The sequence below is a fragment of the Salmo salar genome, chromosome 16 (genome assembly GCF_965601325.2).
Source record: "Salmo salar chromosome 16, fSalSal1, whole genome shotgun sequence".
Lineage (NCBI taxonomy): Eukaryota > Metazoa > Chordata > Actinopteri > Salmoniformes > Salmonidae > Salmo > Salmo salar.
The window spans coordinates 19,097,188-19,119,792 of NC_138306.1; the positions used below are offsets into that span (position 1 = coordinate 19,097,188).

At 44.4% G+C, this 22,605-nt stretch overlaps 1 protein-coding gene and 1 long non-coding RNA gene across 2 annotated transcripts in view; one reads left to right on the forward strand and one right to left on the reverse strand.

Annotated features, from left to right (window-relative positions):
- LOC106573312 (uncharacterized) overlaps window positions 1–22,605 on the reverse strand; it is a 157,576-nt gene that overhangs the window by 15,323 nt on the left and 119,648 nt on the right. The gene's annotated exons all lie outside the window — the stretch shown is intronic.
- On the forward strand, window positions 14,546–17,687 carry LOC106573314 (uncharacterized). Its single transcript, XR_001321310.3, has 2 exons — window positions 14,546–16,909; window positions 17,172–17,687. It is a non-coding gene; the product is annotated as an uncharacterized LOC106573314 (long non-coding RNA).

A 22,605-nucleotide genomic window follows, 5' to 3' on the forward strand; every position in this document is an offset into this window, starting at 1 on the left:
CAGTGGACTGCATTGTACAAGATGGCTGCCTCTTCTCATCCCTGAGAAAGCCCTAAAGGCTGAGCTTTTGGTGCAAGTCAGGGAGGGTTTAGTGAGAAAATACATTTTCTCATTGCAAGATGACGAGAGGGAGGCTTCAGGAGAGGAGACTGGTAGACCTTCCGATGCCAAGTCGGAGGACGGGGCGGAGGAAGGGGTTGCTCGTACCCCCTTTACATTGCCCCGATTCGATCCTTTATCTTCTGCTTTAGGTCGTTCAGGCGGGACCGCTAGGCTGGTGAGGCTGGCCCGGTTAGAAATGGAGCAAAAAGATAGAGACAGATGCAGTTTGAACTTGAAATTAGGAAAATGGAAATTGACAAGGAAGTGAGGATCTGACAACTGGCGCTAGACGCTGGCTCCAGTGCGACTCCACAAGCTGCTGATCATCAAGCCCACTTCGATGTGAGTAGAACTATAGCTTTAGTCCCTCCATTCTGAGAGTCGGAAGTTGATTCCTATTTCTCTGCGTTTGAGCGTGTGGCCGCTGCATTGGCCACTCAAGTTTTGGCCGCTCCTGTTACAATGTAAATTGTCTGGGAAAGCCCAGGAAGTAGTAGCTGCTCTCTCCATGGAAGACAGTTTAAAGTATAATACAGTTAAAACTACCGTGTTGCGGGTTTATGAGTTGGTGCCTGAAGCTTATAGACACCGCTTCAGGAACCACAAAAAAACATCTCACTGTACTTTTGTTGAGTTTGCTAGGGACAAAGTCTCTGTTTAATTGCTGGTGTTCAGCCAGCAAAGCGAACACCTTTGCTGATATTCGGGAGTTGATGCTGTTGGAGGATTTTAAAAGCAACCTCCCTGATAGAATTGTAGTTCATTTAAATGAACAGAAAGTGGTGACATTGGCCCAGGCAGCAGTGTTGGCAGATGAGTACGCTTTGACACAACTGTCTTTGGTGCACCTCATTTTGAAGGCCGAACGATTACATCATCAGTGCCTCGTTCAGGTCGCTTTTCCTCTGAAACCCTAAGCCTTTTCATGAAATCCGTGAATGTTTTTACTGTCACCAAAAGGGTCATGTGATTGCGGACTGCCCGATTTTGAAAAATAAACCGAAATAGTCCCTGTCACGTCCCCAAAAATGAAAAGTGTGGGTTTAGTCAAGTCTATGGCTCGTCCGTTGGACCGAGTTATTGATTCACATTTGGGAAACCAGATCCTATCTATGCTCAGTTTATAACTGCCGGTTGTGTTTCCTTAACTGGAGAACAAGCTGATCATAAGCCTATACCAATCTTACGAGACACTGGGACGGCGCAGTCAGTAATTGTTACTGATGCTTTACCCTGGTCTCCTGAAACGTATTGTGGCTCGCATGTCATATTACAGGGGATAGAGACAAACAGTACCTGTACCATTACACTGGGTCCACTTAGTGTCAGACTTGGTATCAGGACGTTTCCGTGTTGGTGTAGTGTCTACACTGCCAGAAAAAGAAGTCACATTGTTACTAGGGAATGATATTGCTGCCGGTAAAGTCACTCCTGTGTTAGAGGTAGTAGACAACCCAGAAATCAGAATTGCAGATGATAATTGGTTCAAGCCTTTCCACATGTTTTCCAGGTTGTGTGTTAACGAGGGCACAATCTCGCAAGCTAGGAGATGTGGTGGATTTGTCTAGTTCCGTTTTTGAGAATGTTGAGGTAGAAGACAATGCACTGAATATTCCTTCTGCAATGCCGACAGTTTTTACCCCCGTAAAAACTAAGGCAGGGGAAAGCGAAATCACACCCCAGTTACATGACATTCTTTTGTCTGTCACCCTTGAAGGTGATCGAATGTCAAAAGGGAGACGCCAGTCTTCGCAAGTGTTTTGCTTTGGTAATTTCCACTGAGGGAGCTAAAACTAAGGAGACCGCCTACTTTATGGAAGCAGGAGTTTTGATGCGTAAATGGGCAGCTCATGACACCGTTGGTGACTGGAGTGAAGTGTGTCAAGTGGTTGTTCCTACACCGTTCCGACAGCAGGTGTTGTCACTCGTCCATGACCAGGCGTGGTCCGGACATTTAGGGATCACGACGATTTATAACCGAGTCCTTCAACTTTTTCTTTTTCATTTCTTTGGCCAGGTTTGAAGTCTGACGTTGTCCAATTTTGTAAAACATGTCATGTATGTCAACTCACTTGGAAAGCGAATCAAACAGTTCCTCGTGCGCCGCTCTGCCCGATTCCTGTGGTGGGGGAACCATTTGAAAAAGTTATAATTGATTGTGTAGGTCCGTTGCTGAAAACCAGGTCAGGTAACCAGTTCTTACTAACAATAATGTGCTACTCGATACCCAGAGGCTATTCCTCTCTGTACAATAACGGCTAAGACTGTGGTGAAGGCACCTGTGAAGTTCTTCTCTACGTTTGGACTCCCTAAAGTAATCCAAACTGATCAGGGATCCAACTTTATGTCAAAGCTGTTCTCTAATGTGTTAACCTGTTATGGCTAGGGGGCAGTATTTTCACGTCTGGATAAAAAACGTACCCGATTTAATCTGGTTACTACTCCTGCCCAGTAACTAGAATATGCATATAATTATTGGCTTTGGATAGAAAACACTCCAAAGTTTCTAAAACTGTTTGAATGGTGTCTGTGAGTATAACAGAACTCAAATGGCAGGTCAAAACCTGAGAGATTCCTTTACAGGAAGTGGCCTGTCTGACCATTTCTTGAACTTCTTTGCCATCTCTATCTTTTACAAAGGATCTCTGCTCTAACGTGACACTTCCTACGTCTTCCATAGGCGCTCAGAGCCCGGGAAAAACCTGAATGTCGTCATCCCAGCCCCAGGCTGAAACACATTATCGCCTTTCTCAAGTGGCCGATCAAGGGACTGTGGGCTTAGGCGCGTGCCCTGGCCGCCCCCGTCTTTGTGATTTTTTTTTTCCTCTGTTTGCCGAAAAGGAGATTCCCGGTCGGAATATTATCGCTTTTTTACGAGATAAATTGCATAAAAATTGATTTTAAACAGCGGTTGACATGCTTCAAAGTACGGTAATGGAATATTTAGAATTTTTTTGTCACGAATTGCGCCATGCGCGCGACCCTGATTTACCATTTAGGATAGTGTCTGGGACGCACGAACAAAACGCCGCTATTCGGATATAACGATGGATTATTTTGGACCAAACCAACATTTGTTATTGAAGTAGCAGTCCTGGGAGTGCATTCTGACGAAGACAACAAAAGGTAATCAAACTTTTATAATAGTAAATCTGATTTTTGGTGAAGGCTAAACTTGCCGGGTGTCTAAATAGCTAGCCCGTGATGGCTGGGCTATGTACTTAGAATATTGCAAAATGTGCTTTCACCAAAAAGCTATTTTAAAATCGGACATATCGAGTGCATAGAGGAGGTCTGTATCTATAATTCTTAAAATAATTGTTATGCTTTTTGTGAACGTTTATCGTGAGTAATTTAGTAAATTGTTAGCAAATTCCCCGGAAGTTTGCGGGGGGTATGCTAGTTCTGAACGTCACATGCTAATGTAAAAAGCTGGTTTTTTTATATGAACTTGATTGAACAAAACATGCATGTATTGTATAACATAATGTCCTAGGTGTGTCATCTGATGAAGATCATCAAAGGTTAGTGCTGCATTTAGCTGTCTTCTGGGTTTTTGTGACATTATATGCTAGCTTGAAAAATGGGTGTCTGATTATTTCTGGCTGGGTACTCTGCTGACATAATCTAATGTTTTGCTTTCGCTGTAAAGCCTTTTTGAAATCGGACAGTGTGGTTAGATAAAGGAGAGTCTTGTCTTTAAAATGCTGTGAAATAGTCATATGTTTGAAAAATGGAAGTTTTTGTATTTTTGAGGAATTTGTAATTCGCGCCACGCCTATCATTGGATATTGGAGCAGGTGTTCTGCTAGCGGAACGTCTAGATGTAAGAGGTTAAAGACGCTGTGTATTTCCCATCAGGTCTCCAGTTCGTATCATCCAGAGTCAAGGGGCTCTCGAATGCTGGCATCACACTGAAGGCAATGCTACGCAAGTATTGCATGGATACCAGTACCGATTGGGATGAGGGGGTGCCCTTTGTTTCCCTACTAGCAAATAGGACAATGCAAGAGTCCTTAGAGTTCAGTCCTGCTGACCTTGTGTTTGGACACACCCCATGGGTCCGCTGAAAGTTTTGAAGGAGCTTATCTTATCTCCTACACCCAGTAGCGCCCCTAAAAATGTGTTGGATTATGTCAGTAAGATGTGGGAGAGAGTGGACGCCGCATGTGCGTTAGCCCAAAAGTCTCTCTCCTCAAAAACGCATGAAGTTGCATTATGACAAAAAGGCTGTTGGCCGTTCTTTTGCACCAGAGGATCAAGTTTTTTAGTTTTGTTGCCAATCCCTGGCTCATCTCTGTCAGCACATTTTTCTGAACCATATCTTGTGGAAGAGAAACTCGGTGACACCAATTATGTGATAAAGATCCCAGATCGGAGGCGTTCTTCCCGAGTGTCATGTTAACATGCTGAAAGCATATTATGTGCGTGATTCTCCCAACAGTTCCTCAGGTAAGCCGGTCCAGGCCGCCGTCTCCAGTGTGGCTGCGGTGGTGCTGAAGCCTGGCTGGGACCTAGAGGAGGACGGGTTGGAGTTACGCCATATGTTACAGCAGTGTGAACGCTTATGTAATTCAGAGATGCTAAAAAAGTTTACCCTCTCAAATGGAACATTTGGGTAACGATCAAACTAAGGATTTATCCTATTGATAAACAGTTTTCTCAATGCGTTTCAGGATGTTCCAAGTCGCACGTCGATCTTGGAACATGACGTGGATGTGGGGAACGCTGCTCCTATAACTCAGCATCCGTACTGGGTTAATGCAAAGAAAAGGGAGGTAATGAAAAGTGAGGTAGCTTATTTATTACAGAATGACATGGCAAAACCCAGTAACAGCTCCTGGAGTTCCCCGTGTATTCTTGTTCCTAAGCCTGACAGTACGTCTCGCTTATGTACGGACTATCGTCGAGTAAATGCCGTTACAAAGTCTGATTTATTTTCCTCTACCTCGCTTAGATGACTACATTGATAGAATTGGCTCTGCTGCTTATGTTAGTAAGTTAGATTTGCTAAAAGGTTGTTGGCAGGTGCCTCTGACCTCTCGAGCTTCTGACATCTCAGCTTTCGTTACGCCAGATAACTTCGTACAATACACTGTGATGCCCTTTGTAATGTGTAATGCACCTGCTACTTTTCAGCGCCTAGTTAACATTGTGTTTGCGGCTGTACCAAATTGTACTGCTTATCTTAACGATGTGGTGATTCATTCGTCTACTTGGTCTGATCATCTCGCCACCTTAAAGTGTTTCAGTGGTTGGAGAATGCTTCTTTAACCCTCAATTTGGCCAAGTTTGGGAAGGCTACTGTGACTTACTTAGAGAAACAAGTGGGATGAGGACAAGTGCGCCCAGTAACTGGCATAGTGGAAGCAATTGTTGCTTTTCCTGCTCCCACAACTCACCGCCAGTTGCGCAGATTCCTGGGGATGGTAGGGTACGATCGTACATTCTGTAAGAATTTCTCAACGGTAGTAGCTCCCCTTTCATCTCTGCTTAGTCCCAAGGTACCATTTAAGTGGTCCCAGGACTGTAACTATGATTTTGAGTCCGCTATAGCGCTACCTTTTTAGTGCTCCAGTGCTTGCCGCCCCCAACTTTGACAAACCTTTTAAGTTGGAGGTAGACACTAGTATAGTGGGGGTGGGTGCGGTTGTCTTGCAGGAAGATGGAGTGGATCGGCCCGTCAGTTTCTTCTCCCGTAAGTTCAGCTCGTGTCAGTCAAGGTACTCCACCATTGAACAAGAGACGCTGGCTTTATTGCTAGCCTTACAGTTCTTTGAAGTATATGTGGGCTCCAGTGCCTTGCCTATACTGGTCTTCACGGACCATAATCCTTTGGTGTTTTTGAAGCAAATGTACAATCAGAACCACCGCCTTATGCGGTGGGCTCTGATTGTATCCTTGTACAATGTAGAAATAGCCTATGTGACGGGTTTGGCGAATGTCGTTGCCGACGCTCTCACAGGTTTAGTAACAGGATGTGTTGGTTTTTGCAAACTGTATGTTTGCATTTTTTGTGGTGGGCGTGTTACGTTCCCCAGTTTCTGTGTTGTAGTTTGTGTGTTTCAGGAAATGGATTCTTGAAATTCTCCCCAAGCAGCTGATTGGTTGGCCCCCATTGATGATTGGAGAGCTGACCCTGCCCCCTCGTCAGGACGCAGCTGTCTTCAATTTACTCTCCTTCTGAAGCAATATAAGCCAGTGTTCTGTTGCTGAAGAGGGCACCAGATGATTGCTGAGGGTGGAGGCAGAGTGCTAAGGGTTATCATGTTGGTTGTTGCTAACAGGGTTGGTATGTACTGTGTTAGATGATTGCTGAGAGAGAAGGCTGATGGTTATATCATAGGTTGGTTGTTGCTGAGAGTGAGACAGTACATACCAAAACTGCCTATGTTAGTTGTTGCTGGGAGCAGCCTTGGTATGTTCTGTGTTAGTTTGTTGCTCAGTCAGAGAGCTTATTTGATATCCTGTGTTTCTCCCCTTTGTTGTGTGAAATTGTTTAGAATCTTCTGTTTCATTTGTTCCCAGGGGGGAAGGGGAAGGCGCATAGGGAGTGCTTTGGCAAGAGGCCTGCGGGCATACATAACCTGTAGTATTCACTGTCTATGCACACTAGGAAAGACCTGGGCGGACCACCCCCTGTATTTTTGTCAGTGCACCAGGTGGTGCTAGTTAGGTGGGTAGGCAGGTAGGTAAGGTAGGAGAGGGGGCTTTGATATTTTCTTTCTTTGCTTTGGTTCCTTCCAGCCCCTTTTCCCCCAAATTACCGCGTAATGGCATAAATTCCTTGTAAACGGTAATTCTCTGCCTTTTGTCATCCTTGCTCACACCTATGGTCCATACCTCTTTCACACCACAGAGAGTTGAGTAGTAGCAGGGTGTTGCATTCCCTCTTCCCAGAGGCGTGCGTAACACTATGAAATGGATCAATTTACTTTTATCGACAAGGCTTGCCTCTGTGCATACCATAAGATAGTATTCCAGTCAGATCCACTCAGTAGACCCTATCACAAAAGGGATGTCACAACATATTGCAAGAGCTGAAATGCATCTGACCATGTTACTGTAACAGTGTGCTCTTGTTCTGAGGAACACTGTGAGTTCTGAGGAACACTGAGTTCTGAGGAACACTGTGGGTTCTGAGGAAGAAGAGGATTCAACGCTGGACACACACATTGCCAATGAGTGACTCATGTAAAAGAACAGCGACACAATGCTAGACTGTTTGGCCGGTTGAGGAGGGACGCAGGTTTAGCTCATGGAGCAATATCAGGGGATTAGTCAGTAGGCCTTTAGACAGTGAGGAGGGCAGGGGACGTTTGTTGCCTTTCCCTCAGGCATCCCAGACACTGCTTATATCCTGGTTTACTTTGGCCCTCCACTCCTTCGTTTGAGGTTAGACCAGAAGCAGCTGAAAGTTGGCGGCAGAATGTCATTTCTGGGCCTGTTAGCCAAGAAGCCCCCCCACATCTCCTCATCCCCCCCCCCCCCCCCCCCCCCCCTACCTAAACCAACATTTCAGTGAGAGGGTAAGTAAAACGCTGCGTTTGTGTGCTGTGAAGGGGTGCCCCACCCCGTCCTAGGGGAAGTCTGACTCCTGCTCCCCAGCGGAGTACCATAGACAGCTGGCAAAAGTCACACACCTACCCGTGGTGACTGACCGTGTGCGCTCTCTGTACTTAGGGATCATTTGGGGACAGGGAGAGAAAATAATCACACACCAATGAAAAAGGCAATGAATGTGGGTATTTACCCATTCAAATACTGTAGTTCACTGGTTCTCTTGATGAACAGTCCAACTGTTATTTTGCCTGGCAATAAAACATTTTTGGCCATTAACAGATTCTTTCCCTAAATAAGTAAGAGCAGCTGTAATAGCCAGTAGGTAACGTTAATCGTTGCACATGATTGGTTAAAGGGAGGCTAAAGAAAGTTTAATAAGATCATGTAAACTGTAAAATCCGCTCAAACTATCTTTTGGTATTTCTTTCATTCCACTGTTGATACAGTCCCAATTTTTGGGCATGTTAGCAGTCAAGTTTTCAAGACATTGGACTATTAAGAAGCAAAGTGTCGCCAACCATGTCGTCATATGATGCGTTTTGCAAAAGCTTGACCTCGCCTTCAGACATAATGTTGTTATGGAGCTGCCTGGGGCCACATTAACACCTACACCTGCTTTAGTTCCTTTCCTCTCTGTGTGTGCAAGACAATTCAGTAATTTCACTGAATTGATATAGGACTTGATTTAATTACCCTATATCTCTCTCACATACGCACACTCACAAAAACAAGCACACACAGTACAGTGCAACCCATAATTAGGGATTCCTGGCTTTCCCTGCCCTCTAACCAGCAGGCCTATTGACCTACATGGACCTGTGACATGGATGGCTCTGTCCCTGTATTTTTAACTGCACTGCCCTGCCCTGTAATTACAAAGCTCTGACAATGGCTGGGGATGGGCGTGGTGGCCGTACACAGAAGGAGAGAGTATGGACAGGGAAAGACCACTTTCACTAGCAGAATGGCTCTCCAAATGCAGCGGACAGGGGCAGACCACTTTCACTAGCCCTATGGCTCCTCCAGTGAAGGCTGTACCTCTAGTGAGAGGAATTCCTATGTTTTATCTCATTACAACAGCACCTAAGTTCTATCCAACTTTCCTTTTTATTCATTATTTTATTGCACTTTTGAGTGGATTCACAATTTTGTGTTTTGTCTATTTGATGCCTGTATATAGCATATAAAAAGAAAAGGTATCTTGTTTAAATAGCCTATTCGCATGGGACAGGATAGACTTTAAACAGTCAGAATATATCTCCTCTCCTTTTGTTTAATGCACAAATACAAAAGCTTCTGCTGTCAGCCCACCACCTCAAGCTCAACCTCAACAAGACAGAGCTGCTCTTCCTCCTGTGGAAGGCCTGCCCGTTCCTAGAACTCTCCATCACGGTTGACTACTCCATGGTGTCCCCCTCCCAGAGTGCAAAGAACTTTGGCATGACCCTGGACAACACCCTGTCGCAAATATCAAAACAGTGTCACTCCTGAAGGTTAATGCTCCACAACATCTGTAGAGTACGACCTTTCCTCACACAGGAAGCGGTACAGGTCCTAATCCAGGCACTCGTCATATCCTGTCTGGACTACTGCAAGTCTCTCTTGGCTGAGCTCCCCGCTTGTGCCATCAAACCCCTGCAACTTATCCAGAACACTGCAGCCCGCCTGGTGTTCAACCTTCCCAATCTCCAATGTCACCCCGATCCTTCGTACACTCAAAGCTAGTCGACGCTCACATCCGCTACAAGACGATGGCTCTTGCCTATGGAGCAGCAAGGGCAACTGCCCCTCCCTACATTCAGGCTAATGATCAAACCCCACATCCCAACCCGAGCACTCCATTCTGCCACCTCAGGTCTCTTGGCCCTCCCACCCGTACGGAAGGGCAGCTCCCGATCAGCACAGTCAAAGCTCTTCTCTGTCCTGGCACCCCAATGGTGGAACCAGCTTCCAATGATGCTAGGACAGCAGAGTCTCTGTCCATCTTCCAAAAACATCTGAGAATGAGACACCTACTGTAGTCAGTTGCACAACTGAATGCATTCAACTGAAATGTGTCTTCCGCATTTAACCCAACCCCTCTGAATGAGAGGTGCGGGGGGCTGCCTTAATCGATGTCCATGGAGTAGTTTTTGTTGTAGGGTAACTGCCTCGCTCAAGGGAAGAATTGCAGGTTTTTTCCACTGTGCCAGCTTGGGGTTTCGAACCAGCCAAGTTTCGGTCACTTGCCCAACACTAGGCTACCTGGCGCCTACCTCTTCAAAACGTTTTTTTAATTAAGCTGTCTGTCTTATCCCTCCCCCCCCCCAAAAAAAACAACCATGCACTTGTCTTTTCCTATTAGCACTGACTTTGCTGATAACGTATTTGAGAAAAAATGTACTTGCTACGACTTTGACGGGATTGTCTGACCTAGCTATCTTAAGATGAATGCACTCTGGGAAAGAGTGTCTGCTAAATTATTAAAATGTAAATGGATCCCACAGAAATGTGCTAAGCTGAAACGAACAACAGGGCATGAGGAGACTAACCTGATGCCCAATTATACAATATTGCTCCAAAGTGCCTCAGTCTTCTCAATTCTTCTGTGCAATTCCACTGAATTTGTTGGGTAATGAATATCCCTTTCCCTGTGCCAGTACATACGGTATGCAACAGTTACAAATAGACTCAAATATGTTCAGTATGGGAAAGAATAGAGTAAGTAACACAATTGGCTCGCGTGTGAATTGGGAACAGCCTAAAGCCTATATGTATTTAACGTGTACAAATGAGTCTTTACTTCTGCCAGGAGACACCCACATTCCTTCCCTTCAGATCCTATCAGATCATCTCATGAAGGCCATCTCTCATACCATTAGTGCTGATATGCCTGACAGTGATGCCCCCATGAGCTCTGCAGGCACCAATTTCTTTTTATTTTCACACTGCATAGGTGCAATGAAATGTTTTTTTTTTGTTTTTTTTTACACTGTCACCCCCTGAACCAAATTGGGGTTAAAATGCCTTGCACAAGGGCACATCGATAAGAAAACCAAATAAGATCATGATGAAATATAGCTGTGATGAAATGCAGTTGTCTCAGTACTTTTGAAAAGCATAAGGGATAATGTCTAGTTGGCTTATACCCTTGGTGGCGTCACTAGGAGAAACTGTGTGGTGTGTTGACAGCTTTACAGTGGGAGCAGGACTGTAAGTCCCATAGGTGACTGTTATTCAGCCTGGGGTTATGGCCCTGTCTCTGCTACAGAGAGGAGGAAAGACACCAGGTGTGAGAGAGGTGAATCTGGAGGGTACAGACCCACAACCAGTACCAGAGGTGCGCACCAGGGTTGCATTTCCATTCAATAGAGGAGATTTATTGGATTTCCATTTATTTTCAGTTCTTCATGGAAATATAATTTCCTTTCCTGTATTGACTGTACTGGAATGGATATGACCCCCAACCCTGCTCTAAATTCCTCTATCTGTATGACAAATGCAGTGGTGAGTTAAGGCCCCACTAAATGTGGAAGTCCCTCTATGCAGACAGGCCCTGAGTGTTACTGTTAGGTCACTGTTATGTGTGTTTCCTTATCGTCCAGCCTGGTCCAGCCTCCAGCCAACCTCTGAGTGGTATTTAGCAGGTTGGGAGGGATGGCTGGGGGTCTGTGGTCCTGGCTGGTTGGGGCCTGGCTGTGAAAAGTCACATCCCCTCTTCAGCTTGACAGGGCTCTGAAAGCCGGAGTGTCTACTGTGTCTGCCGTGTTCTCCGCCAGCGGTCGGCCAGATGGGTGCAAATTGGCCCAATTGAAAACTCCCCTCAACTGGCCTCACAGTGCTTGATCTGCCCCCTGAGGGTCTGGACGGTCAACAGCCAAGCCCATACATTATGTCCTCGTCTGGTGTTTGCCCCTGGGTTTGCACAGTGGGGGTAAGAGGGTGCGGACAACACGGGACTCCGACAACAAAGAGAGCAGTGGCGGGGATCGCAGGGGCCTCACAGAAGTAGCACCCAAGTCCGAGCTGTCAGTTCACAAAGAGGACGGACTCATTTATATCTTTACAACTGCCTGGTTGACTTCCAGGGTAGGGCCTGACCAGCACACCAGCCATACTCCATCCACAATCCTCAGTCAGTCTCCTTTCAGGCTCAGAATGACATCACACACCAGGTTTACACATATCAATCTGCCAATGTGATGAGCATCTTTGATACGCTTTTCTTTTTTAAAATCCGATATAAGTATAAAGTGGTCTTGAATCGGGAATAAAGGCAGTGTGGCTATGACAGAATTGTTAGCCGGGCAAATATCAAATCCCGTGTGACTGGTCCCATAAAAATGCATTTTAGTGGGTTTTACAAGTCAATTAAGGCTGTGTGTGTGTGTGTGTGTGTGTGTGTCTGTTCTGCAGGGCTGGTGTCAAATCATTAAGCCTCACCACCATCAGCAGCAGCAGCTCCCCATATGGAAGCACCGTTTCATAACACCACCCAGACACTGCAGTGCTGAGCGTGGGTGTTCTGATGAGGTTTGGTGTGTGTGTTCAAAACACATTGTTAGCATATTTTTTATGCATGACTATCTGTGTATGTGTGTCATTCAGTCGTAACTATAGAGTGTACTTCTGTGTGTGTGTGTGTGTGTGTGAGAGAGAGACAGACAGAGAAATCTACAGAGAGAGTAAGATGGTGTCAGTATTTACGTGAGCAAGGGTATTTATGTGGGTATGACTCAAGACTAGGTAGACAGTGATCCTCTGTAGCTCAGTAGCTAGAGCATGGAGCACGCAAAACCAGCATAGTGGGTTTGATTCCTGGGACCACCCATACTTAAAAATGTATGCAGGCATGACTGTTAGTAGCTTTGGATAAAAGCATCTGCTACATGGTATATATTATTACAGCCTATACTGTTTTCCTCTCACAGCAGAGTGGGGGAAAAGTTATAACTCCGGCGGAGTGCAAACAGCATTTCCTGAACGTCTTTCCCTTGTCGTTCTGGTGCAGGATGTATGTGGTGTAGGTTGAAGTGAAAATACACTGCTAGGACTTTTCTCCATCCATCACATCAGTGGCTTCAGCCCATAATCGCTTTAGCATTTTCTATTTTCCAAGAGCCCTCAACCCCATGAGCTCTGTGCACCGAACGCTTATTTCCCAGTAATATCTGTCTATGAGCATTCAGCTAAGAGTTCATAATGCTGAGTAATGTATAGAAATGTACAGTAAAATTGTGCTCTTGCACAGACATAGGGCCTATTCATAAAATTGTATCACCACAGTACATTTGCCACCTTTTTTAAATGCATCATACTAGAGGTGATAGATTAATGTAAATCCTATTCAATTTCAGATTCATTCTATATTGACAATTTTATTCGGTCCAATGTCATCTGTGACTACTATCGCCTGCCACAAGCTATGGGAAGAGACTACCTAAGATAAATGCTATTTTCCTAGCGACGTCTATAGGACTTTATGCCTTTGGTGAGGCATTGCCTCCAAAGACTGAGTGGTATACCAGGCCATTATGCAAGCCACACACACACACGCAAACAGTAGACTTAGCGCATACAATACTACAGCCAGTGACCCCCAGAGACAGTGAGTAGTGCCGGAGCCAAGGGAAGGTCAGCCGCCAGAAAAGCAGTCCACTTCTACACACAAAGGCTCCCTTTATGACAATGTAAATCAATAAGCAGAATTAGGTAGCATTTCCCCCAAATTTCCATTTTTCCAGACGCTGCCTGTAGTGAAATATCACCTCACAGTAGCCTCCAAGACCTGAGTCAGAGGAGCGTGGAGAGAAAAAGAGAGGAAGAAGAAGTAACAAAGTCGCAAAGGAGGTAGAGAAGGAGTTAGTGTGTGTGTGTGTGTGTCTGTGTGTGTGTGTGTGTGTGTGTGTGTCTGGGCGCTAGCTGGGTGCTATGAGCTGAGGGATGCGGAGCGAGGGATCAGGTAGCAGCAGAGAAGGCAGATTGACTGCTCTCCTCACACCTTTCCCAGTGGCAGTGTGACGAGCCCAGCCAGGCTCAGGGAACGGAATGCTCAGCAGCTAACGAGAACAGCTGGCCCAAGGCCACTAACTGGCTAGGCGCTGGGCCAAAACCTCGGTCAGGGGGCCTGCCTACTCTCCTATATTTTTGGAAACATCCATTATCCAAGCAATTTGCCTTAAAGGTCTCCTTCATGCTTGTGCTGCTTTGAAGGCAGTACTGGGGAAGAATATATATGTATGTATGTATGTATGTATGTATGTATGTATGTATGTGTGTGTCAGAATTTTGAGGATTGTGTGGACCGAAGGGTGGGGAAAAGAGAAATGTCAGTATAGTTGGGATTTTGAGGACAGCCCAGGCAACAGTGATTAGACAAGGCGAGAAAAAGCTCTAATATTGACACATATTCATTATACACCCACCACTGTAGCTGGCTAGCTTTGACATGTTTGTTTTGTTAGCGAGTGGTTTGGATGTTAGACGTGTCAACATGGCTGTTGCTTATTTATTAAAATTTTAAAACTTTTCAGTACAGTGTTTAATTTGTCGCTCTGCCTCGTTATGGGTGACGTTTTTGTCTGTTTTCAGGATGCCATAGAAACAAGTCAAGGCTGATTCAAATGAAACAGGGAGCAACTTTGGAGGCTTGTTTTTCTCTAGTCTCTCCCCCATCCCACCAGTCCCTCCACCAAAACCCCAAACGTGGTTAGCTGCAAAGTGGGGGAGATGGTAAGAGGGAAGGGTGTGTGCGTGTATGTCTGTGTTGTTTTTTTCTAACCACTGGATTTTTTTACTTAGTCTGTTTCTATATTGCTAAACACAAAATTCCACAAACATTATGGAATCTTTGTTTCGGTGAGTTTAATTTCCCCCCCCCCCCCTCGTTTTGACACAATTTCCCTAATTTCTACAAGGCAGTGGAATATCTGTCGTGTGGCGGTTGGTCGGAGAGAGAAACGGATGGGAAAAGCGTGCGATATAAACCTTGGATGACTGCAGACACAAGATATTACTAAGAGCAAGGTAGACAACGGTTACTGACTCCGGTCCATAGCCGTCACAACCTAACCCTTAATGAACAAAGTCCTCTTTCAGAGATCCCCCTCCTCCAAATGAATGGTCACCCTCCAACATTTCTAATTTCAGCGTATCGATACTTGCTAGCCCATACTTCTAGCTAGGTCAGAGGATCTGGTTGCCGCTCAACTGGAGCAACGTTTAATTAGCTGTAAAATAAGCTTTGCTGAGCAGACAAAGAGAGAGAGAGAAGTGGATTTATTAACGATAGTCATCTGTAACCCTAGCCATAAAGACCTCAGTCCATCAACTATGTCTATGCGTGTGTGTGTGTATGCGTGTGTTTGTGTGTGTCTGACCACGAGTGTGTTTATGTCAATGTCTACAATCGTCTACGGCTAAATATAACTGAATAAACTGACGGTTTATATTGAAGCCGTGACTTACTCAAGTGGAAGATATTTGGAAGGTAAGGACACACTCCATCAACATTTTCCTGACCTGGCCGCACACCTGACCACACATCACAAGAGACCGTTATATATCGCTTGACCCTTCTTTAATAAAGCATTGGTTAAGTGGACTTCTCAAAGTACACTCCATTTAGTTGCCCTCAATTGATTGGAACAATATTGAGTCTAAGTCTAGGTCTATATATGGACACGCCACATACACACGTAAACAGGAGAACCGTATCCTGACTCCTCAGTGTTTGTTAGGAAATCATAAAATAGCATTTACACTGAAAAAGTATTTACACTGAAAACTTCTAATGGAAGCCGTACGACGCTATACAACCTACATCTATGTCAGAATCGCAACTCAATCATTGCCTTATGACTGTAGCGAGAAGCAGAAAGTGTTCTTTGAAGCAACACCTAGCCATTTCAAGTAAGTTTGATTGAAAGTGTTTCCCCCACACAAATCCTTAGGAAAACAAAGTCTGCACAAAGTGCATTTTTCTCTCGGGGAGATGTGACATATGTTATTTTAAAATTCTCTCTCTCCCTTTCTCTCTCTCTCACACACACACAAACATGCGCACACACATGCACATACTGCTTTCCTCCACTTACTCTACACACTAGTCCAGCCTTTAGTTGTATGTCAACATCCCTGCTTCTGCTAGCCTAGTTAGTTGACCCATTGTAGAGAGATGGCTACTGGGTGGGTTGGGTGAACAGTCTCCCATTGATCATAGACTCATTTGTGACTGTATTACAAAGGAAGTGACCTTATTGACACAAGGACTCGTGCTCTGCTCCATTAACATTTACATATCCTCTAACCCAGAGGAAGCCCAGTGGGCTGCAGGAGGTCCCCAGTGCGGAGCTCCACAGTGGGGCCCATTCCCACAGACAACTTGGGAAAGAGGGAAAGGCCAGTGAGGCCATTGACAGAGCTAGGAGATAGGGCCTGCTGGAGCAGGGACCCGACCCGCCGACCTACAAATCAGAGTGTCAGCGCCCGGGGTAGACAGAGCCCTCCTGACCCCTACCTTAGTGACACATTATTAGGATAGGTACTTCTAAAGGTGATAAATAGGCCACGTATAGGTTTCACGTTCCTGCAGTATATAGTCTCTAATGACTATACATTAAAATGTATTGAGTAAGTGATTTGGGTCTTTGTTGTTTTACGTCCTATAATCAAGTCTTATCCTGTTCGAGTGGAATTTGTTGCACTCGTATGCAGTAGCTCAGAGGCACTGACATTTAGGGAGGAAGATAGAATGATGAAGCAGCACCCATGCCTGGGACTTTTGTGAGGCACTCTGATTGGATCCATGCCTCCGGTGTTCCCAGTCTCTGGAAAATATCCGCCGGTGTGGAAGGTTGGGATGGGACAGGTTGGAAACGGTTACACCATAGTGAGGTAACCTTGGATTCCAGTAGGGAGGGAATGTACAGGGAGTTTTGTAAGAGCTTAAAGGGCCCTGCCTGCAGGCCACACTCATGACCTTTGACCCCTAGGGTCGGCCCTTTGCTCATGACTGACTGTCTGTGAGGGAGGAATCTGTCCACATATCCACCAAACAGGTAGAACATTGAGTGTCAACATGTACTTTGGACAGGGTGTTCTCTACAGAGAAGTTTCATTAGGTTAGATGGGTAACAACCGAGTCCCTCTAAGCCTGCAGGTTGAACGCTTCTTTACTTGTTATAAGCGTGTATGATAATTCCATTTGTTCATTTACATATATGTCATGCTCTCTCAAAACAGGCTACTCCATCAAAGCTAAAAGGTGCGTATTTTATTGTTTAAAAGTCTTGTGAATGTAAAAGTACACACATATTACTGAATGGGTTTTTAATGTGGATTAATGTTTGGCAGCGTGAGAGCGGGAGCGTGTGAGTGTGTTTGTGTGTGTGTGAGAGTTTCTGGCTGTGAATGAGTGAGTGTACGTGTGCACATGTGTGTTACAAATGTCCTTCTTTGTGACTATTAGCACACCATCTAACAGCCCTTTCTCAGAAACAACCTCACTAACTTTCTCATATTTGCAGTAGGCACCCCTACCCCACTGGAGCCTAGCAGGCTAGGGGTCATACCGTCCTCAACTGTCCTTTCACACCTAGGGCCCTGGTGTGCAACTGCCCTGTCACCGATTGGTTGACAGGGCGGTTGCTAGAGGGCTGGACATCTGTCCATCCTTCTGACTCTCCAGGTCACACACTTTTAAGTCTCCATCAAGCAGCCACAGAGAAGGCAGCAAGCTCTGTCCTGTACAACAACAACTGGACTTATTCATATCTCCTGCACATGTGGGATGGTGTGCGTGTATAAAGTGAGTTGTGTATTTTTGTATGTTACTGCTAGTTGTTTAGCAGCTTATCACCTTATATTTCTATACAGACTGTGTATTATTGCTCTGTTCTGTAAGGTTCTGTATCGGTGCATTCTTGCCTTGGTGTGTTCATTCGGTATATGTATATTCAATGCCTCTTGTTTTCTCCTGTTACAGAACCACTACTTTCCCATGTACCTTTCTGTGTGTGTCAATAAAGTATCCTTGTGTGTAACTCTGAGGTTGCCTTATTCCCTTACCGCGGGAGGTGCTAGTGGATCACAGATCAGCCCAAACGGAGTCGCTGTCTTTCAGTGTGTGTACTGTACATGCATGAATGACAAGAGTGTTTCCGGACCGCTGTAGATGAATTTTAAAAGGTGGAAGACAAACATAGCTAAAGGGCATGGCACAGGCTGGCTCACAAACAGACAGCCCAGTGGAAAGTGGATTGGCTGATTGATGGACAGGAAGTCCTACATTTATAGCCCTGGCACCTCATGCACTGTTATCAATGCAGAGGGAAAATACTAGTGTGAGACCGTGGCTGTGTCCCAAATGACCTGGCCTCTGTCCCAAACTATATAGGGAATAGGGCCCTGGTTAAATGTGCACTTACATTTGGGAGATAGGCCAGGTCATGGGGGGAGGTGAAGCAGGCGGAGCAAAGAATAGTAGAAAAGCACAGAAAAATGATCTCTCTCTCCCCCTCTAACTCTCTCTCCCTCTCTCTCTCTCAAGCCCTGTCCTACTTTATCCTTTACTTCCTCTCTTGTCCATACAGTATTATACAAATCCATCTCTCTTCCCTCCTGCCACTAGCCACATACTGTTTTCTGGGATAAACCAGGCCGCCGGGTATAAATGGAACACCTTCTTTTAGCATATTTTTTTTTCTCTCTAATACTTCTCCTCAGCTTACTGGGTCAACAATAGAAATAGAGTTTGTTCTAGTCATCGTATTTCTACGGGCTCGACACACTTCCAAGGCCTTTTCTTTGGTTCTATTAAAGAAGAAGATAAAGAGAGACACTATTCTGCATGAGGTCACAGGAGATGAAGGGCAGGTGGGGGTCAGGAGGAAGGAAAATGGTTTTGAATGAGTCACGATGAACTTTGGGAGTTGTAGTGATTTGGTTGACAGATGGGGCCTGCTGAACACTGGGGGCAGCCATGTAAAACTTGAAGGAACTTTAAGGATAGGACGACGTCAGGTAGGTTAGGTTGTATGTTTAAGGTTTAAGAAGTAGTTAAGGAGGTTCGCTGGGCGGGGCAGGTCTCCTGTTTAAGGTAAAGGAAACCATTTTCTGTTGCTACTGGTTGTACTACGTTGCAGTGTAACTAAGGTGCATGAATACATATCTGAGAGGGTTATTTGTAACAATAAAGTTGTTTTAATACAAACTTAAACATTGTCTCCAAAAGAGGTTATATAACTCCCACATATCCAGTGCGGTTAAGGTCAGGCTGGGGTATCCAACAACATACAGTAACACTGCATACAAACTTTTAAATGGTGACACACATATTAGAGTCAAAGCTGAGTGTTGAAATGCAGTCAGTAATCATTATTCTATTTATTTTTCACATTCTATTTCAATTTGCATCCAGTGGCAAAACCAATAGTTCTCCTGGCCAAAGAGAGGGAATTCAAGGAACTGAATGTGTGAGTCACTTTATTCCAGCATTTTCCTAATTCACCATGCTTGCTTGCCTGCCTTGAAATAGTCAGAGGAAGCGTCCAAACAACCTCATTACGACTCAGCATTTTGTAAGTATGTCAACACATGATGTGGTATTCCAAAAATGTACCTGTAAGAAATAGACCCCTGGTAACCCTTCAGAAGTGTTTTTCTTTTGTTTGGTTTGTAGTTTTTCTCATAGTGGGATGGTGAGCGATGAGTCTGCGGTTTGTCTTTGTGTCTGTGTTTTTGTCTGTTTCTGTCTGTTGAGTCTGGGTCCTGAGAGGTATCCTGGACTGGGCAGACGTTCAAAGCCTAGCTGAATGCTGAGGACTTTGCCAGAGTCCTGGACTTGACCAGATCAGCTCATAACACTTTCATCTACAGGTAACTGCCAAAATAAAGGAAACACCAACACAAAACATAAAGTGTCTTAAAACCCCTTAGAGTCAATGTCTGCGCCCCCGCGGACATCTAATTAGCATGATTTAAAAAAAACATCACAATCCGTCTGTTTAAGCTAGAGATATCTGTTTTTTACATGGGCTGCGTCTCCATCCACCACATCTGCCGATGCCGATATCGGCCTTCTGCATCTGCAGTGGAAGGTGGCAGAGCTACAGCAGTGTTTGTCAGACTGGGAGACATCCCGAAAATTGGTCTCCTCACAAAAACGTCTCTCACGAACACGATACTGTTTTGCTACAAACCCCACAAGCATCACGGGACTCATCTGAAGTCGGAACCACCGATCTGCCAACGTCTTTCTGTAGTGTCCGAACAGTGGACACACTAATATGACCCTACAATTGAAAGGTGAGACTCTCACGAAGACATACATGTTGGTTGTTTTGCTTTAGGATGCACACACGCCTCACAAGCCTCACCTGAAGGTAGCCCGGTACCAGTTAAAGAAATTAATGGAAGTACAGTATATATGAAAATACTTGAGTGCCATGTATGAATATGTTATTCAATGCATTTCTATGGGTAAGTAACAAAGTAAGCAGTAAGGCCAAATTCAATGTTTCATCAAATAATAGTTCATTACGTTTTTATATATATACTTACAGGGGTCCTAAACGTCAAAATCAAATAGCTAAATTATCCTTGGTATGACCATCTTTAAACAATTTAATATGATAGCTGTGGTAGAAACGGAGCCCAGGGCCGTTGGGCCACCAAGAGCTGCCAAAACAGCTTCAATGTGCTTTGGCATAGATTCTACAAGTGTCTGGAACTCTATTGGATGGATGCGACACCATTCTTCAACAAGAAATTCCGTAATTTGGTGTTTTGTTAATGGTGGTGCAAAACGCTGTCTCAGCCACTCCAGAATCTCCCATAAACATTCAATTGGGTTGAGATTTGGTGACTGACACACACACACACACACACACACACACACACACCCTTTAAACCCCCTATTCTCCTTTGAGACCTCTCTTTCAAAGTCACCGAGATCTTTTCTTCTAGTCATGGTAGCCAAAATAATGGGCAACTGGGCATTTTTATACATGACCCTAAGCATGACGGGATGTTAATTGCTTAGTATATTCTTTCAATATACTTTATATCCCTCATTTACTCAAGTGTTTCCATTATTTTGGCAGTTACCTGTATGTCACAATACCACGAGCCTCTGTCTTGGTAGTACAGTCTTTCTCTGTCCTCCAACACAGTTTGGTCTGGTCGCTCTCTCAGCATCCGCATATTCTAGCCACTGTTCCAAAATCTTCCCAGTGTGAAATAGTTTCTAATCGTTCTGATTGTGATGTCATGTAAAATTTCTCCCAGCATGAAAATGTTCCTAGTTCAATAATTACACGTGTGTCTCTTTATGTGGATGGCTGAGCTCGTGTGGATGTCTCTCTCTTACACCCTCCCTCGCATTTGATTTACTTTTTTGTATAGCTAAATAGCCATAGTATAAACAACTGTTTCACATCTCCATTGACATTTTGAGAACCAAATGTATTGCGCTAGCTATATGCCATTTCATGTATCACATGATACAATAGCTAGCTAGCTAGTACTACTAGCTTGTGTCCACAACTAGCTAGCTCATTACATTTCTCATCAGCTAGCTATCTGATAACATTGCCCACTGTCTCTCACATTACCCAAAGCCAACAGTACCATGGTTGCCTCTCTGCTGGAGCAATCCTTGAGTGGAAACTAAATGGCAGCACTGCAAATACATGCAATGTTAATTTGTGGTAAAGCCAAATCAACTAGCAACAATACTACTATGATTTCCATGTTAGTGCTATTTCTCCAAAAGCATCTGTTTTTGCTTTAATTTATGTCACTTGAGAGACCTCTACTGTCGCACTGAAGACTAGACTACGTTGTGAGTGTGTCTTCCAAGTTTGTCTCCAGAATATTGCCAAGAAAGCAAGTCCTTGATGTAATGTATGGCCATATGCTTAATTAGTAGGTTGATAACAGAAACTTTACAGTGAAATATTTGAATGAACACATTTTATTACAGGCTATCCCCCCGAAAACATCAACCTCCACCCTGGCAGGCCAAAAGCTTTAGAAGTAAAACCTGCATAAACAAGTCATGTCTCAGCGATCTGCTGTCTTATAGCAGGTGTTTATGACACTTTAAATAGCCAATCAAATGAGTAGATAGATAACATCCCCCCACCCACCACACCAAATTGAGATGCTGACCAACAAAAATAATACTTTACAAAAATTAAGTTATACATACGTATACGTCCAACCATTTAGGGTTATAGAAAGAACCAAGGTCCAACCCTATGTGGCTTCCTCAACGCTCCCTGAAGAAGGTGATAAAATGTTGACTCTTTCCATTAAATCAGGGGTGTCAAATTCATTCCATGGAGGGCCTAGTGTCTGCTGATTTTTCCTAATCAATTAAGACCTAGAAAACCAGGTGAGGGGAGTTAGAGACCACAATTCATCAATAAAGTACAAGGGAGGTAACACAAAATGAGTAACACATCCATGGCCACATTTTGAGGTTAGCCTGTCTTCTTATGTCATCATAGAAAGCGTGAATGTTCAAGATAGCACGCAAAGGTCGCAGGCCTGTGGAGCTCTTCACAATTGCTATTATAATCTGTGCAGAATCTCGAACAGCATTGATCACTTGTACTATGTACTTTTAATGTAATCTCAACTGCAATCCAGGTCATTTGGTTGTGCTATTAGATGAAGCACAGTGATAACACATTAAGTTGTATAAATACAAAATATCTGAGATTGTATTCCCATTTGAATTTTGTTGTGCTTTAAAATGGTTGAAAGAGCAGTGATAACACATTTAGATGACAACTAAACCAGATTGTTTTTTCATCGGAATTTGGCAGTGGTGGAAAAAGTACTCTATTGTCATACTTGAGTAAAAGTAAAGATACCTTAATAGAAAACGATTCAAGTAAAAGTGAAAGTCACCCAGTAAAATACTACTTGAGTACAAATCTAAAAGTATTTGGT